Source organism: Lampetra planeri, chromosome 30 (genome assembly GCF_965212315.1).
Source record: "Lampetra planeri chromosome 30, kcLamPlan1.2.h2, whole genome shotgun sequence".
Taxonomy (NCBI): domain Eukaryota; kingdom Metazoa; phylum Chordata; class Hyperoartia; order Petromyzontiformes; family Petromyzontidae; genus Lampetra; species Lampetra planeri.
Window position 1 is genome coordinate 3,617,173 of NC_136136.1, and position 19,660 is coordinate 3,636,832.

The 19,660-nt window shown below is 49.8% G+C and overlaps 1 protein-coding gene across 3 annotated transcripts in view; it reads right to left on the minus strand.

Annotated features, from left to right (window-relative positions):
• Positions 1–18,798, minus strand: part of LOC144728808 (protein kinase C epsilon type-like) — a 133,271-nt gene extending 114,473 nt beyond the window's left edge. Inside the window, exons 1-2 of one of the 3 annotated variants that reach the window (XM_078608477.1) lie at positions 18,679–18,798; positions 17,852–17,915 (exon numbers count right to left, since the gene is read on the minus strand). The gene's annotated coding sequence lies outside the window, so the exon portion shown is untranslated. Of the gene's footprint in view, positions 1–17,851; positions 17,916–18,484; positions 18,563–18,672 lie in introns of those variants that run through there. The other 2 variants (XM_078608476.1, XM_078608478.1) reach the window with 2 other exon arrangements.
• Between the last annotated feature and the right edge of the window lie 862 nt (positions 18,799–19,660).

Sequence of the window (19,660 nt, forward strand, 5' to 3'; positions counted from 1 at the left end):
CCAGGCGAGGTAGTTAACATCTCCTATCCACCGTGGCATCTTTCCCCGTGTTATGCCTGGTGATTATCTTTCTCCGGCTAGCGCCATTCTTCCTCCCAGTCGGAGCGAAGGAACATCTGCCCGTGACCTATGTCAGAGAGAGAGAGAGAGACAGCTGAGCCAATTGGCGTGACGAACGGGAAAAAAAATCACCGCCAGCGGTAGGACCAGAAGCAGCATCAACGATGGAATCGAGGGAGACATTTGACCTCTGCTTGCTTCAGTTGCTGAATACGCCCGTAGAGCGAAACGTCGGATATTGCGCGCTGAACAACCACGTGGGCACGACTCGAATACACGTCGGGATTTTAAGTTGGGGGGGGGGGCTGAATAATTAAGTGGGTAATCTTCCCCCCGCCCCCCGCGACCCCCAAGTCGAGGCTGCTCGTTTGCTCCGCTAGTGACACGTGATGTATGTGTAATGACAGGGTGACACCTGCTGGCCTGGAGAGGGAATCAGGGTACGGGCACGGTTAAGTAACAACCAATCAGAGAGGGAGGTGTATCTGGGGCAAAGGTAACAGGTGGGGCTAGCCGAGGTACTCCAGGAACCTGCTCGAAGGTTCCACGAGAGGGCGTGGCCAGAGGGGGGGCCACGCCTGGGGGGATATAAGGGGGAGCGGACCCGGGGCTCGTGTGGGGGGGCCTGGGTCGTGGCTGCGTCGCCGCTCGTCGACATCTCTCTACGACGTCCGGCCACGTGGAAGATCTCCTGCGGGGTTTCATCACCAGCCAGCGACGTGGCCGAGTGGGGGCGGTGGGACTACGCCGAGTGATTGGTTGTGTGTGTCGTCAGTAGAGGCGTTAATACCTCGTGTTGTACTCGGTGTGGGAAGGAATAAGCGCTGTCTTGTGTTGTACCCAGTGTGAGTAATAAAGAAGAAGTCCCCTCCACACGACGTGTCGTGGAAGTCGCTCATTACACGTGTGTTGTACGTTGAACCTGTTAAGCACCGTACGTAACCGACCGCGCGAATCGGCGGTGCGTGGGAAGAACCGCAAACTCAACACAAACATCGGCTCTAAAGAGATGCGTTGTCGATCCAGACGATTTTAAAGTGTGGAGCTCACAGTGGCTTTCCAAATATCGAATGACGAATTCCCCCCCGCCCACTCCGCATAGCGCTGCCTATGCTTGTCGATCCTGGAGGAATCAGATGGGCTACCAAACCCACCTCGTGTGCCGTGCCGGCCTTCATAGGTGCTCGCTAACAGCGCTTGCCCCAACAGTCTGCGAGGGCTATACGGGGGATGTGCTACTTTGGTGTGATGATGGTGATTACGACAGCGGAGGCGATGGTGTTGGTGACGGTGGCAATGATGGTGGTGCAGGTAGCAGTGATGGTGGTTGTGCCGGTGTTTGTAACCAGAGTTATGGTGATGGTGATGCTGGTGGTGGTGGTGACACTGAACAAAGTGGCCAAAGGTGGTGGTGGTGTTGGTCGTGGTGATGGAGATTTATCATCGTGGTGATGGTGATGGTAGCCGTGGTGATGGTGTTGGCAGTGGTGATGGCTGTGATGATGGTAATCTTGGTGGTGGTGTGATGATGATGATACTAATAGTGATTTGATCGTAACCATGGCAGTGGTAGTGATGGTGGCAGGATAGTTAATTACGGCTGCATCAATACCAGCCTGAAGATACTCATCAGCAGCAGCAGCATCGCCATCAGCACCATCACCACGCCGGTGTTGATGGTGGTGATGTCAGCCGCAGGGGTGATTGGAGGAAGCTTTCTGTCACCCGTTGTTTGTGCTGACCACACGGCTGTGTTTGTGTACCGCCACTCCCCCCCCTTCTCTCTACCTCCTAACTCTACCACCGCCCCTCCCCTCCCCCTCAGCAACCCCTCCCCGCTATCCCTCAAGACAAGTCGCTCAACTCAACACCGAAGACAAAGATCCCCCGTATAGCCTCGACAAGTGAGGTTAGCGAGTAGCACCGTCGCAGGTCGGAGCGGCGCACCGCAGCGGCGATGTTCAGACATCGCACCGGGTACTCGTTTGAGGCTGAGTCGATCTAGGGGAGGCCCAGAACCGATTCAGATGATCGTCACCGTGAGCGGGGATCGAACCCCGGGTCGCCGAATTTGGAGCGCAGCTCGTAAACCGCTGCATTAGCGCTCAACTCCACAGAGACAAAGATCCCCCGTATAGCCTTAACAGACTGTTGGGGCAAGTGCTGTTAGCAAGCACTTTTGAAGGCCGGTACGGCACACAAGGGGGTAAGTGGCCAGCACCATGCCCGGCCACCTTTGTCTCCCCGCACCAGGTAGTCATTTGCGGCTGAGCCGACCTTGGGGAGGCCCAGGACCGGTTCAGATAATCGTCACCGGTGTTGGCCGTGAGCAGGAAATTGAACTCGGGACGCCGGATTCCTAGAACAGCGCGCTGACCGCTACACCACCGCTCCCCTCCACCGCCACCACCACCACAGCCACCACCACAGCCACCACCACCACCACCACAGCCACCACCACAGTCACCACCACCACCACCACAGCCACCACCACAGTCACCAACCCACTCGAACTGGCAGAAACGGAAGTGGCCGCTCGTGGAGAGATGTTTGGGAGAAGAAGGAGGAGGTTGGATGGGGGGGGGGGAGGTTTTTTTTATCTGTGCGTAAAATCGCACCTCCCCGAGGCAGCAATTAAAGTCAATTTTGTCTGTTATACTTTGGGCTTAAGCTGAGGTTCTTAATGGCTCATTCAATGGGGCATGGGCCGGAATGCAAACAGCATTTTGCTGGGAGGTGATGGGGGGAGGGAGTGGGGGCGGCGGTGGTGGTTGTTGTTGTTGTTGGTGGTGGTTGCGAGTGGGTGGAGGAGGGGCTTGGGTTGAGGGTTTTTCGAGCGTGGATTTTCATCTCGGGTCAAAGTGGAACTGCTTGGATCTCAACCACGGCGCTTGGGCAGAATTAGTGGCGATGCGAAGGTCGAATGAAACGAATGGAATCGCTGTCATTAAAAATGCCTCGCGTCCTTTTTTATCCTTTATATTAAGTTCACTTGCTTGCTTGCTTGCACGCTTACGACCGTGCAAATCTTTCGGTCGTTTTTAACCCACTTACCGTGATCCAATCGAGCTGACATTTTCCACACAGACTCGTTGTGCGAGACAATTAATGTTCGTGAAAATTTTTTTCAAAAATTTTACACTTTTTAGGAAAAAATAAATGATATTTAATTACCAATTGCTTAATGGTGGCAGGCAATCATCTGACCCATAGGTGGCAGCCATCTCAAGCCAGAGGACGAGACGACTCTAGCCGCCACGCATATAAAGGATGTATAGTGAAACACTTTGTTTTACGGGTTAATTTTTTTACGTTTTCTTTAATAGTTATTTTTTTTTGTATATTGACATTATTTTTTGTGAATCAACTAAACAGAACATGGCTATCAGTGACAGAGACGCTGATTGAACCCGCTGCTGATTCTAATGATGATGATGATTCTGTATGCTGCCGATGATTGTTGCTGATGATGATTTCGCTCCTGTTGCGACTGCTGATGATGATCCTGCTGCTGCTGCCGATAGTGATTCTGTTGATCACGATGATGATTATGTCACTGGTTTTGATGTCGTCGCAATCAACAGCAGACTCATGTTGCAATTACGTTTCAACACGTTCTTTAACAACGTGATCGCGATGGTGACAAGTGTTGTTGCTGCCGACTGCTGCTGATGCTTCTACTGATGATTCTGCTACTGCAGCTGATGATGCTTGTAGTGGTTACGCTGTAGCTGATGATGGCGATTCTGCTGATGATGTTTTTAACGATTATGCTGCTATGGTTGATGTTTTTGCTGCTGCTGCAGCTGATCACGATGCTAGTTAGGATGCTGCTGCTGCTGATGTTTCTCATGATGATACAGCTAACAATTCTGCTGCTGCTACCGATGCTGCTGCTGATGGCGCTAATGAGTATGCATACTGCTAATGATTAAATCTACAGGTACTACTGCCGATGATGCTTTTACGCAATACGAAGAGCTTTTGAAGACGACGACGACGACGATGATGATCGCTGCTGATGCCGCTGCTGCTGCTACTGCTGATGCTGCTGCTGCTACTGCTCACGCCGAGAAAGCAAAACCCAAACAACGTCCTCCACAACTTCACCGAACCAGAAGCGCGTGCCACGAAGGGTTCACGGCACGTCACCCCGTGCCCTCGCACCGAGTCCCGGGGCCCTGGCTGCCCCCATCGCCTGCCCCGCTCCCTCGAGGCGCAGGGCTCGTCGATGCCACGTGTTTGTGCTCGGGCTCGCAGCGCCTGGATGTCGCTGCAGCCACCCCGCAAAGTCGCAGAGAAAAAGGGGGGCATGGGAGAGAGGGTGGGGGCAGGGGAGAGAGGGTGGGGGCAGGGGAAAGAGGGGGGCGAGCGAGTGCAGTGGGGAAAGCGCTCCGCGTTTAATGGATTGGGTTGGCTGGTGGTGGTTGCTGGTGCGGCGTTTGGGGCGCCACAGTGGCTAGGAGATGTTGACTACCTCGCCTGGTATGCAGGAGGTCGTGCGTTGGATTCCGACCCTGACGCCTGCGGCTGTATATTTGGAGTTTGCGTGTCTCTCTCATCATCATCACGGTGACTAAGAGATGTTAACTACCTCGCCTGGTATGCAGGAGATCGTGCGTTCGATCCCGACTCTGACGCCTGCTGTTGTCTATTTGGAGTTTGCGTGTCTCTCTCTCTCTCCCTCCCAGTGGACGCCTGGATTATTCTCCATGTCCTCCGGTTTTTTCCCCTCCACATTTACAAACGCGAGTTTTTGGCTGCCGCTAGACATTAACAAGCGACGAGTCACTTTGTTGAGCTGTCACTGATGGCCAGGCCGCTTCTGAAAATGAGCTAAATAGCTCTGTAAAATAAATAGAAAATAGTTTAGTTTAGTTAAGTTTGTGTTTGCAATTAACTATATGGAGAGAATTCAGACCATCATCAGCAGCAGCATCGATCCTCAGCATTAGTAACATCCCCATCAGCATCATAATCAGCAACAGTGGCATCGATAATCAGCAGCATCAATGTAATCATCATCATGATCAAATATTGACAAGCCAATGTGGCAGTGTCTACTGCTGTTGTGGATGGTGGCAATGTTCGTAATCATCATAATCATCATAATCATCATTAATCAGCCCTCCAATCAGCAACTTATTCAGCTAACAATGCTGATGCTGTGTCTGCAGTTGTTGTTGATGATGATAATGGTGATTTCAATCATCGTCCATCAATCAGTCGATATCTTCCTAGCTGAGTCTATGATCATCGTCGTCATCATCATCATCAGTTTGTTAAACAGTAGGCATTGAATAGCAAATGTAACAAGATGCCTGCTGCTATTGCTGCCGCTGATAATGCTGATGTTGAAAATGATGATGAATCTGCGACTGCTGCTGCTGCTGATGATGAATCTGCGACTGCTGCTGCTGCTGATGATGATGAATCTGCGACTGCTGCTGCTGATGATGATGCTGATGCTCCTGCTACTGCTGCTGCAAACGATGATGACTATGATGTTAATCAACAACTATTCAATCACAATAATCATCACCGGCATCATCATCGTCATCATCATTTTATTAAAATAGAGAAAATACATGAACCGTCGCAGCAGCTCGTGACTTGCTGTGGTTACTGCTGCTGCTGCTATTATCGGATCGGAGGATATTCCAGAGCTTCCCAGAAGCGGAGGTCCCCTTCCTTCAGCAGTGATGTGACTCAGCACCTGCGGGGCTGCGACTATTCCATAAGCCATGGCAGAAATTAGTTTCAACTATTAAAAAAATATATAATGATTATTTCTGATATTCACTGCAACGCGGCTGCTTTTACACTTCACAGAGTCTCCTTCAGGAGGTGCGTGCAAAGATCTCACGCGACCTCGACCCTTATTCGTTGCCAACTCGAGCCCAGCGGGGCACCCTATGCCGTCCCCATCACATCTCACCACCACGACCACGTGTCCCCCCCCCCTCACCCCACCTCTACACTCACACACACACGCGCGCGGAGATAACACAGATTAAAAAAACTAATAAAGAAAGAAAATTCTTCCGATTGAGTCATTCGTACAGACTGTTGGTGTAAGTGCTTTTGCCGCCATGCAGAATCAGAATCTTTATTTAGACTACGGGAGGAGGAATCGCATAAGCTATGAAGCTCTTTTTCTTGGTTCTTTCGGTAAAGTCACGTAGAAGGGAAATAATAAAATAACAAGAATAAAATATAATACAAAAATATATATAATAAAATAATTCTCACGACGTTTCGTCCACAACGCAAGCAGCCGTCCTCAGGTGAAGAAGAGGTCTGTCGGATAGACAGTGTCTGAATGTCTTTCCGACAGACCTGTTCTTCACCTGAGGACGGCTGCTTGCGTTGTGGCCGAAACGTCGTGAGAATTATTTTATTATATTTTATTTTTTATTATTGTATTATTTCCCTTCTACGTGACTTTACCGAAAGACCCAAGAAGATGAATCCCTGCAGTCACGAAAGCTTTAAATCGAAAAACTATGAAGCTCTTGTTAACAGTTGTCCAGTATGGGCGAGTCAGCAAGTTGCAACAGCAAACAATGTATTTCCCATAAATATGCTAAATTCCTCTTGATATGCAAATTATTTTGTCAAGGCGTTCTTCTCCCTCCAACCCAGCTTAAATATACGCTCCAAGCCTGGGGTGTTTCATTCAGACGCTGTCTTCCCGACAGACCTGTTCTTCACCTGAGGACGGCTGCTTGCGTTGTGGCCAAAACGTCGTGAGAATGATTTTATTATGTTTTACTTTTATCATTTTATTATTTCCCTTCTACGTGATGACTTTACCGAAAGAACCAAGAAGAGCAAACAATGCCTTGCTGGCCTCGTCACGGGACGTAACCCATCATCACGCCAACTCCCGGCCCTCCTCGCTGCAGCGGCTTTTGGCTACTCATCGAACAGAGATCGGATGCGCTGCTTTGACCATCTGGAACTCTCTTCCTTCCGACGCTAGGAAGCCGCTGGGAGGCAATGCATTTTTGAATCATCATCATCATCTCGATTCTAGATTGACAGACGCATTTCTTTGACGTCTTGCCACCGCGGCGAAGACTTTGACGACATCGCCGCAACACACTGAGCTCACACGCACGTCGCTGCCACCGTACGCAACAACAGCAGCAGAACGGCGTTGTTGTTGTTGTTGTTGGCGAGCAACGAGTAACGATGTCGACACGACTCACGAAGGGGTTGGTTGGTTGTTGGTCAGAACCCCGCCTGCCCGCCTTTGCCCATCCCCCAACTACTGATGCTCACAGACATTGCACTGGGTACTCATTTGAGGCCGAGTCGACCTAGGAGACGCTCGCGCATATCACTCGCCACTGATGTGAGCTTTGGCTCGGAATTGAAAATCGGGGCCGTCTGGTTCGTGGCTCAGATGCCGGTTGTGAAATCATAGCAGCATAATCATCATCAGCAGCAGGAGTATACTTACCATCTATCTATCATCATAATCAGCAGCAGCAGTAATACACAGGATCATCAGCATCATAATCATCAGCAGCAGTATCTCCGCCATCCACCATAATCTGAAATAATAATTGTGATCATCACAAAAAATCAGCAGCAGGAGTAATAATTCATCATTGTCAGCATCATCATCAGCAGCAGCAGCATAATTAATAATAAGCATCATCATTAGTTAAAATACAAATTATCGTCGTCAGCATCTCCACCATCCACCATCATCATCTGTACTCACAATAATCATCATCAACATCATCATCAGCAGCAGTAACAATCATTAACAGCAGTAATAATCATCAGTCTCAACCATCTCTACTAACAATTATCCACATTATCATCATCATCATCATCAACAGCACTAATAATAATCATCATCATCATCATCATCTCTACCATCTCTACCAACAATAATCCACATTATCATCATCAGCAGTAGTAATAATCAACATCATCATCAACAGCAGTAATGATCATAATCATCTCCACAATCTCTAACAACAATCATCCACATTATCATCATCATCAGTAAGAATAATGAAAATAATCATCTCCACCATCTCTACAAACAATCATCCACATTATCATCATCATCAGTAGTAATAATCAAAATCATCATCATCATGAGCAGTAATCATCATCATCATCTCCACCATCTCTACCAACAATCATCCACATTATCATCATCATCAGTAGTAATACTCAAAATCATCATCAACTAATCATCATCATCAGCAGCAGCAACAGCTCACTCCCCAGGCCGGCCTGCGTTCACGCACGGCCCATTGAGAACGAGTAGCAGCAGCAGGAGGAGGAGGATGAGCGGGTGATGGTGGTAGCGTGGCTCCCACATCCGTGCCCCTCCGCGTCTCCGCAATTGAAAACCAGTCGGTCCACATTGCCCCTCGTCGCCTGACGAAGGGAAGTGACCTCTGTACGGGGACCAGAGGACGATTTGGAAAGAGGAGGACGTTGACAAAGATGTCTAGGAGGGAGGAGGAGGAGGAGTGGGGGGAGGGATAATGTGAGTCAAGGCTCGATTATTGCAACTCACTGCTCTACGGGACGTCTTGCAAAAGAAACATCAGCGAGGTGCAGCGTGTACACAAACTATCTGGCACGAGTCGCGACGGGTCCTGCGATATCCCACCCTGTCCATCACAGTGCTCGCCGAACAAACACATTGCAAGGTCACCGTCGTTACGCACGCAAAGTGCTCGCCGCAAATGAACCACAATACCTCGCTGATCTCGTCAAGTAACACAAACCTCGGTCATCCTCCTCGCAGCTTGACTGGCCATCGAACAAGGACGGCCACTGCGTCGCGCGCTTTCAAATGCGCGTTTTTGCGGTCGTCTGGAACGCTCTTCCCTCCGATATTTGGAAGCCACTGGGAGCTATGAACTTTCAAATCTCGAATAAAAACTCATTTCTTTTGAACTGCTTTTTTGTGTTTATTTTTATCTCCCCCCCCCGCAACGCTGTTTAGCGCGGTTGGCTACGTACGGTGCGAAAAAAGTTCAATGTACATACATCCGACAATGGGGAGTGGTTGAGAGTGATTCGGGATAGGCTGGCCGTGTTGGGTGATTCTGCTGGACCACGTGGTGAGAAGGCAAGAGACTCGGGATGGATCTCATTTGCAACATTGACCCTGGCCACGCATGATGATGAGAGTAAAAAGAAAACATCACAAAAATGTACAACGACGAAGCGAATGAAAACCGGAGGGAAAAGCAAAACCGCTTCACGGATGACAATCGACGTCGAAAAGAGTGTCGGCAAAGACGCACGCGACTCAGTGTGGATTCTACTCAATTTCCTCGAACTAAAGTTGACTCCAACAAAATCACTTGGAGGGACCCCTGCACTGGGAGACGAGAACAAGTAAGAGGAGGATGGTGATGACGAGGAGGAGGATGGTGATGACGAGGATGGTGATGACGAGGAGGATGGTGATGACGAGGATGGTGATGACGAAGAGGATGGTGATGACGAGGAAGAGGATGGTGATGACGAGGAGGATGGTGATGACGAGGATGGTGATGACGAGGAGGATGGTGATGACGAGGAAGAAGATGGTGATGACGATGAGGAGGATGGTGATGATGAGGATGGTGATGAAGATGAGGATGGTGATGAAGAGGAGGATGGTGATGACGAGGAGGATGGTGATGAAAATGACGAGGAGGATGGTGATGACGAGGAGGATGGTGATGAAGAGGAGGAGGTGTCAGAGAGGGCCATTGGCTGATCGATGATGAAGGCGATGACGAACGAGACGAAGATGACAAGCATGAACACTGTACAGATCAGGGTGGGTAGTTTGTGACGAGATGTTAACTACCTCGCCTGGTGTACAGGAGGTCGTGGGTTCGATCCCGACTCTGACGCCTGCTGCTGTATATTTGGAGTTTGCGGTGTCTCTCTCCCCGTGGTCGCGTGGATTTTTCTCCGGGTCCTCTGAGTTTCCCCTTCCGCGTTTAGAATCATCAACAACAACAACAATAACAAAAAGCCTTGAGAGTGTTTGGCTGCTTTTAGACATTTCCAAATGATAATTATCCACATCGTTCAACTACCAGATCGCTCCTGAACAAGAGCGCTCTCAATATATGTAGCTCAGTGGGACTTAGCTGGCAAAATAAAAACAATTTTAGTAAATTGTAAATGCTGTGGGTTTACTCTTCAACACACCGTTGGGCTGAAGTAGTAACTAATTAGCACGTTTTCTTTACGCGACAAACCTCACTAATTGACTGTGTCGGGTGCTGGCGGGTTAACGACATGTTTATATTTTACGCGATCGAACCCATAACACCGTTTTATTATGAATAATATTGGTCACGTAAGCCTTCTACGTGTTAAACCAATAGATTCGTAGCGTCTTGTCGTGTTGGTGGTGGGGGGGTTGAGGGGTGGGTGGGTGGTGTGTTGGTGGTAGTGGGGGGGGGTTGAGGGGTGGGTGGGTGGTGTGTTGGTGGTAGTGGGGGGGGGTTGAGGGGTGGGTGGTGTGTTGGTGGTAGTGGGGGGGGTTGAGGGGAGGGGCTGGGGGTGTGTTGGTGGTAGTGGGGGGGGTGGGTGGTGTGTTGGTGGTAGTGGGGGGGGGGGGTTGAGGGGAGGGGCTGGGGGTGTGTTGGTGGTAGTGGGGGGGGTGGGTGGTGTGTTGGTGGTAGTGGGGGAGGGTTGAGGGGAGGGGCTGGGGGTGTATTGGTGGTAGTGAGGGGGGGTTGAGGGGTGGGTGGTGTGTTGGTGGGGGGGAGGGGTTGAGGGGAGGGGCTGGGGGTGTCGCGGGGTGTGAGGGGCGGGGTGCCATTCGACTCAATCACCCGTCGAGTAGTGGTGGTGTCTCTCATCGACAAAAAAAAGTCCAAACAATGCATTCCTTTGACTTAGACGGCGTCCGTCACCTGGGATGGATCTCCTGCCTCTCACTCTCGATCGCAGCCCCCCCCCCACCTCGCCCCCAAAGTGACTTCCAACTCAAATGAGCACTTTAACACGTAGGCGGAGGCTTTCACGACCAATGTCATCCATAATAGATGGTTTTTGTTTGGGTTAGATAGCGTACATAAATAAATGTGTCGTTATAATCTGCCACCACCCGACACAGCCAACTCGTAAGGGTTGTCATCTGGCACTCAGATTGTAAATGTTGTGGCTTGGCTCTCCAACACACCGGTGATGCTGTACTAGTGACGAATTGGCCCCGTTCTGTTTACGTGACAACCATTACTAGTTGGCTGTGTCGGGTGGTGGCGGGTTTTGACGACACATTTATATATTTACGCGATCTAACCCAAACAAAAAACCCCTCTATAATCAAATGAGCCCCCTACAATGGTGCTCAGCTCCCGTTCACAGCCACTGAGCCGATGGTGGAAATTCCACAATCCTATTCCGGGGCCGATCACCGTTGCCTTCCTCCACAACATGGTACTAATTTTATGGACCCGGGGAAAGGATGATGGGCTGTGTTAGCCCACAACCAGGAATTGAACTCCGTACACCACTCTGTATATATTACATATATACAATTGCATTACGTACTCTGCATTCAAGCCATTTTCAATCCACAACTGCATGAAAGCCTTCCCACGCCACGTCCGTCGTGGGTTTTTTTCTATATTTTTATTTGCCATACTTCACCACGCTGGTCTACGTGGTCGTTAATGTCAGAGGGTCTCACGTCGGAATGTGTTTTTGTTGCTTCACGTGGGAGACAGGAAACTGCGGTGTCCAGGACAAGGTCACACTAAAAGCGCTGCACAGATGGATTCAATAATTTTCGTCACGTACTAACCACCTCCCAGTCCAACACATTGGAATTTCCAGGCTTCTAATTTATAACCGGGCTCAAACTTGCTTAGCTTCCCGAAATATTACGAGATCGTTCGTGTGTATATATGGTCACTTGTTTTCAGACTTAAATGTAACACAATCTGTGGACACCTCTGTAAAGTTCACAGCATTCGGCGGATGCTATTGAAGCAATCGCTGCACCCACTTTGCTAAAATGCATCTCTCCACTCGTCATCATCAATCACGATCGATCCACTGCTGGATGAAGGCCTCCCCAAGTCGTCACCGTCTCTCACGATCGTTCGATGTAACAACAATCCACCTGGCAGCCATACAAACAGCTGGTGCTAGGTGCTCCTCGATTGTACAGTCATTCAAGCAAGCTATGTACGCCTGTTGAACTTCTTTCGCACCGTACGTAGTCAACCGTGCTAATCGGATGCGCGGGGGAAGGACAACAACTCAAACACGAAAAGCAACTCTGACGAAATTCGTTTTCAACCTAGATGATTTCAAAGTGCTCATCGTGGCTTCCTTATATCGGAAGGAAAAACGTTCCAGACGGCCGCAGGAGCGCATCTGAAAGCGCGCGATGTGGTGACCGTCTTTTTTCGATGGCCAGCCAAAATACATTACGTATACTGTTTATATATATTACGTGGGAATGTGTAGCCCTTTAATTGCTTAGCTCGTGCCACTGCTGGCGCAAGAGTCTCCAGCGGAGGGAGTTCCAGAGAAGCCCCTCTGGAGGGAATTTGGCCTCCTCCTCCTCCACACTCTACAGATGCCCTTGAAAAGGAATGCTCCAAATGGCAAGGGTGAGAGTTAAAATCCCAGTTGGGCGTTGGACTCAGTCTATCATTCACGCGGTGGGGGGGGGGGCGCTAAAAATGTGTACCAGATTGTGAAGTCAAAAGTGGTTGTACTCCGGAAAAACTCGCCATATGAACGTGGAATTTCCACCACTGGCTCACTGGCTGTAAACAGGAGGCGAGCACCGCACCCATTGCTCATTTGAGAACGAAATCGCTTTGGCTTTGGAATAAAATAAATAACATAATAATAATAAAAAATAAACTTATCCCCATCATGTCCAGCAACGTGAAATGAACGCACGGGAAAGGAATGCCAACAGCAGACAGGAGGCTGTCTGAGCGAGGTCGGAGGCATGACAGCACAGCGTGACTCACTCGGTGGAGAGGGGTGGCGGCCGTGGTGGTGGATGAGTCGTGGGGAGTGGTGGCGCAGTAGTCAGCGCACTGCGCTACAAACCCGGCCGCCCGAATTCGATTCCCGCTCACGGTGACGATTATCTGAATCGGTTATGAGTCGACTTCCGTTCAAGACCAATAACGGCGGCGATTATTCGAACCAGTCGTGGGCCTCCCCTTAAGTCGACTCAGCCTCAAATGAGTTACCTGAAGCGGTGTGTGAACATCGTCACTAGGGTAGACAAAGGCGGTTGGGCGTGGTGCTGGCCACCCACCCCCTCGTGTGCCGTATCGAACACGGTGGCGTAGGCACGACATTATCAGCTCAGGGGATGCTTCAATCGATCAGCTGGGGCCCCAGTATTTAATTTCTCTCGCACCTAGGCTATGTATCGCGACGTCTCCTGCCTAATCGCATCATTAGGCTCACGGTGTCGAACATGCAACGCTGTAGGGGCGTTCCGTCTTCGCAAAATAGGTTGTGTTCTTTGACAATGTTGTTTGGAAACAAATCTCATGGTGATGGCCAAGAAGGCCCCAACTCGTAGCTTTGGCCACCGGGGGGAGGGGGGGGCAAGGCACCCCCTGCCACCCCCACGCTAGTTACTCTACTGCGCTAAAAGCACTTGCCCTAACAGTATGTTCAAGCTATACGGGGAACATTTGTAGTTGGCTGAGTTGTGCAATAGCCAACTGCAACTACGGGCAGATAACGATCAGAATTTATGCGCAGTGCCAAAACCCCCATACCCTCAGACGCAGCACGCTCCTCTGCAAAAAAAGATATATTACAGCAGAACTCCACCACAGAGGGTGTCTCACGTGAAGGATGATGATGAGTATGGGCTTTTAAGCAAAGAAAAACACGGATATGTGCGTTTAATTGACTGCGTGCAGTGGGAGTTTGCGTGGCGTGTTTAAAACAACTGAACTATTTATTTTGTATTCTCCCAGGTAAGGCCCACTGAGCTACGTAACTCTCTTTCAGAGGTGACCTGGCTACAAATGATAGCTCAGCGAAGTGGCTTATCACGTGGTTATTTATAGCAGCCAAATACTCTAAACGCGTGTTTATAAATGTGGACGGAAAAACCGGAGGAGCCGGAGGAAAATTCCACGCGACCACGTGGGGAGAGACACCGCAAACTCCAAGTATACAGCAGGCGTCAGGGTCAGGATCGAACCCACGACCTCCTGTATACCAGGGGAGATAGTTAACATCTCGCCAACGTGGCTGCCCGTAATGTTTAGCGGACTGGACCAGCAATCCGGACGTCGCCGGTTCGATTCAACCACAGGCTCGGTGGTTTAAACAAATAATTGGTAAAATGCTGTTCAAATTCCCACCAGCGCATCTGTCCACACCCTGCAGTACAGATGGGCAGGAGCACAGTGAAGTCGATCAGCAACAACAACAACAACAACAGGTCGCGTGTGGTGGGTAAAGTGTGGGTACTTCCAACGCGTCTGTAGAGCAAATACGATCTGCAGAGCTCGCAAGTGGAGGAGGACTTTGCGTCAGCAGTGACTTGAGTAAGTTATTCGAAATGTACTGTGTACAGCGTATGCATCAGGACCGCTTTGAATTGGAAATAACCGAATAGAACTACCCATCGGTGGACGAAAGACAGAAGATACGCACGTTAGAGACATTATTCTGGCTGTCAGATGAGTGATTTGGCTGAGGCCTTACACCCAGCAAAGGAATGCCAAAGCTCTGTACCTGTGCCAGTCAAAAGTCAAGGTGATTTCCTGCTCGAATGAGCATCGAGGCGGTGCTTATCTTCTATTTTCAGCCCTGATACATTGGTGGACATTCCACATTCCTATGGCGGGGGACGAGAAAATGCTGCTCAGTGCATCGACCGAGGAGGGATAGCGGATGGGATGAGCCAACTACTGGACACTGGAGAACCCTTTCAAACGAGATGTTCCATCTGAAATGAAAGTTTGTAGTTGAAATAATTTTCAGAAATTACTGAAATCTAAATTCTCAAGCAGAGCTATTCATGCTTTGGATATTAACATTGCCTTTGTGATGTTCGTCTTGTGGCCTTCTCTCGTCTAACACCCGTGACTAGACAATGCCACATTTGAGAGGTTATCTTGTGGTTTAAGACATCTGTGAAAAAGAACTCCCACAGCCCATCCAATACCTCCTCTTCTAAAATAAAGACTCTGACCGCGAACCTCCAGCCAGGCATTGAACTCGCATTGCGTTCGGATTGCGAGCCGCTCGCTCAACGGGCAAGCCACGTGGTCGGTTTCGTGTTGAACTTTGCTCATCATTGGGAAGAAAATACAAATTAAAAAAATCCCTTCCGCGATACCTCTGCCGTTTCTGCTATTACAAATACCGTCGCGGGGCAAGGAAAGAGAAAAAAATAAATGCCGAGGAAGCTACCGTATTCCTCTTGAAGAGACGCCTGAAGAATGCGAAGGAGACACGCGCTCAGCGCGTATCGATTACAACGCCTCTCTTGCGAACACGCGACCGCACGGCGTGCGACGTAGCCCCCCGCGGATAAACTACAAAGAGGTCAACGGCAGTTAAATTTCGATTTAAAGCTTTCGTGACTGCAGGGATTCATCTTCTTGGTTCTTTCGGTAAAGTCACGTAGAAGGGAAGTAATAAAATAATAAAAATAAAACAATAAAATAATTAAATTTCGATTTAAAGCTTTCGTGACTGCAGGGATTCATCTTCTTGGTTCTTTCAGTAAAGTCACGTAGAAGGGAAGTAATAAAATAATAAAAATAAAACAATAAAATAATAAAATTTCGATTTAAAGCTTTCGTGACTGCAGGGATTCATCTTCTTGGTTCTTTCGGTAAAGTCACGTAGAAGGGAAGTAATAAAATAATAAAAATAAAACAATAAAATAATTAAATTTCGATTTAAAGCTTTCGTGACTGCAGGGATTCATCTTCGTCACTGGTTCAGCACAGCAGTGTGTTGGAGAGTAAACCCACAACATTTACTATTGGAGCCCCGTGACGTTTCCCCGGTAATTACAACCAGCATCATCAGGTGACGGCCAGAATTCCTGTTTCGGACATAAACAGACGGGGGCAGAGGTGATGTCACTTGTGAGCCAGTTAGGTGCGAAGACCGGGGGAGGGGGGGGGGTGTTAATGTAGTCATATAAATTACAATGAATACCTATCATCAGTTGGGTTATTTAATGATTAAGCAACATACATGTGTCCATAATGTTAATCCAAGAAGGTATTATTGGCTGCTCAAAGTGAATCACCATCGATGCATGGTATAGGCATGGAATTAACGAGTGCATTACGCTTCCAAGCAGCACACGGTTACAATCGTATTCTTTATTTCGCACTTTAGTCTCCCCAGTGGCGATGTTTACACCTCACACCAGGCACTGATTTAACGCTGAGTCGACCTAGGAGAGGTCCGGGACCGGTTCAGATAATCGTCACCGGTGTTGTCCGTGAGCGGGAATCGAACTCGGGTCGCCGGGTTCGGAGCGCAGCGTGCAAACCGCTACACCACCGCTCCCCATATATATAAAGACAAAGATCCCCCGTATAGCCTTAACATACTGTAGGGGCAAGTGCTGTTAGCGAGCACCTATGAAGGCCGGAACGGTACACGAGGAAGTGGGTGGCCAGCACCACGCCCGTCCGCCTTTGTCTCCCTAGTGGCGATATTTCCACACCGCAACAGGTACTCATTTGGGGCTGAGTCGACCTAGGGGAGGCCCAGGACCGGTTCAGATAATCGTAGCGCAGCGTAGCGCTATTCGCTACAACACCGCTCCCCGCATAGTACGCACACATACACAGAGACGCACCATCTCAGACGCATGCACAGCTACACATACACACGCGTGTGCGTGCACGCAAGAGGCGACACAGTCGGCGTTTGCCCATCACAGCTGCCGCGTCGGCGAGCTTGCATCAGCCCGCGTGAGAGCTTTCTAGAGAACGTGAATTTTTGTTGTCTTTTTGTTGTGGTTTACGTGCGCGTGTTCCTTCACGTATTGTGATTAAATATACACATAAAGGGACGTACAGGCGTGTGAGTGAAGGTACTTGGCACTTTACTCACCCGCTTAGAGCGCTGCCAATCACCTCTCCCCCACCACCATCACATACACGCGCACGTGCAAGGACACGCACACACACGCAGACATTCATACAAAGGCAAAACCTCCCCGTATAATCGACACAGGCTGGCCAACACCAAGCCCGGCTGCCTTTGTCTCCCCAGTGCTCATGCTTACGCGATTAGCACCAGTGACTGGGGCAGGGCAGGGGGGGTCGACAACCCGTGGCTCCCAAGTCGCATGCGGCTCTTTAAGGCCAGTGCTTCGTTACGGCCTTTTTCGCTCAGTATTCTTTTTTTATTCTGCTTTGTTATTTTGGCAGCCGACTCCCTAAGCATGTGAATCCAGTTTACCATGGGAGTTCAGTTTACCATGGGAGTTCAGTTTACCATGGGAGTTCAATTTACCATGGGAGTTCAATTTACCATGGGAGTTCAATTTACCATGGGAGTTCAATTTACCATGGGAGTCCACACGTAAGCAAGCACACACTTACACAATAGCCCTGAAGTGGCAATAACAGCACCACTGCCCTTGTGCCAGGCTAGGTGCACTTTAAGGCACGGGGCAGACCCACATTGTGGTACAGTAACCACCTTCACCCACCAATGAATTGACAGCAGTGTGTAAATGTAAGGGGATTCAAGTGGGCGAGTGTTTATGTTTGTATTGAGTTATGCAACATACCGTACAGGTACATGTACGCACCGTGCCCGTACGTTGATGTTGTGTCTTTTGATGAGCTCCGATTGTCTGCCAAGGGCTGATTTGCCTGATGTGGTGTGTGCGCCGAAAGTCGGGATGAAGGAGGAAGGAGAGGGAGGGAGGGAGGAGAGAGCCAAAGTTAGTCTGACACGGTACCCACAACTGGTCTTCCCTTCAAGTGGTGACTATCAAAGGGCAGGGAGCTGAACGTGCTACGAGCACTTTACAACTTCAAATAAACACATCAAAGAGGACAAAGAGCACCCCGTATAGCCTTGACAGCCTGTTGGGGCAAGTGCTGTTAGCGAGCAGCACCTACTACACGATAAACTAAACTATAAACTTTTTTATCTTTGTTATTTTACCAGATAAGTCTTACTGAGCTATATTGTTATTTTTCAGAAACGACCTGGTCACAAATGATAGTTCAACGAAGTGGCTTATCGCGTGGTAATGTATAGCGGCCAAATGCTGTCAACGCGTGCTGTTGATTTGACTCTCAATGTCGAGGGCAAAATCGGAGGACCCGGAGAAAAAAATCCACGCGACCACGGCGAGAGAGACACGCAAAGACGCCAAACATACAGCAGGCGTCAGGATCGGGATCGGGATCGAACCCACGACCTCCATGCGTACTGTTAAGGACGGCACGGCAACACGAAGAGGTTTCGTGACCAGCAGGACACTCGAACGCGGGGAGACGCACTGGGCCGATATGTTGCGCCGTGCGTGCGTGCGCGCTCGCTCGCTCGCTCTGACAATTCCGCGAGGGTTTTTTGTTTTGTTACACGGAGAAGCCGATGCGCGGCTGTGCCTGCACTCACACTCACTTCCACGGTCAGCCGATGTAGGGGCGATAAAAAAGGTTCTCTCTCTCTGGATGAGACCTGCGCAGGCGCGGGGAGAGAGAGAGAGGGAGAGAGGGACAGAGAGAAATATTTTTTGCCGATTTCACGCAACGATTGCTCGGAGCGATAAGTCGCGAAGTGACAGGATTGCTATCACGAGCGTGACACACGCGCGCACGCCCACTCACACACGCGCACACAAAGACAAAGATTCCCCGGATAGCCTCAACAGACCGTTGGGGCAAGGGCTGTTAATGCCGGAGCGGTATACGAGCGGGTGGATGGTCAGCATCGCGCCCGGCCGCCTTTATCTCCCGAGTGGCCAATGTTTACACGCAGCGCTAGATACCCAGTTGAGGCTGAGTCGACACACGTGTACACACACATACTAAGGCACCAGATACTCATTTGAGGCTGAGTCGACACACTTGTACAACACACTTACAGAAGGCATGAAGGGGGACGCAAAGGCTACACGTACATACAGACACACGCACGGTGAAACGGATACACACAGACACTTACACACGTGTACACAATCATACACAGACAAAGATCGCCCGTATAGCCTGTAACACGACTGTTGGGGCAAGTGCTGTTAGCGAGCATCTACATACGAACACGTTCTCGCGTACACCAACAACAACCGCCGCTCGCCACGAAGTGGCGGTGCTTCAGTCGGGCTCGATGCACCTTGAGGCTACGTCAAGTGTGGGAGGATCACTTGCCGGAGGTCGTGGGACAGACCCAGGTGTTATGGGTTGACTGACTGAAATGACTGGCAGATGCTTCACCCGTGCCCCCCTACTGTGCCAACTCGTTGCGTTTTAACTGCCCTGCGCTCCGCTCGTTGTTGTGAGCGTCGCTCCACCTGCCCTCCGTTGTTGCTGGAGGGCGACTGCCTCCAATTTCCCAGTCGCGTCCTTCACGAGCCTCCTCCTCCACAGAGGCCGATCTTGACACC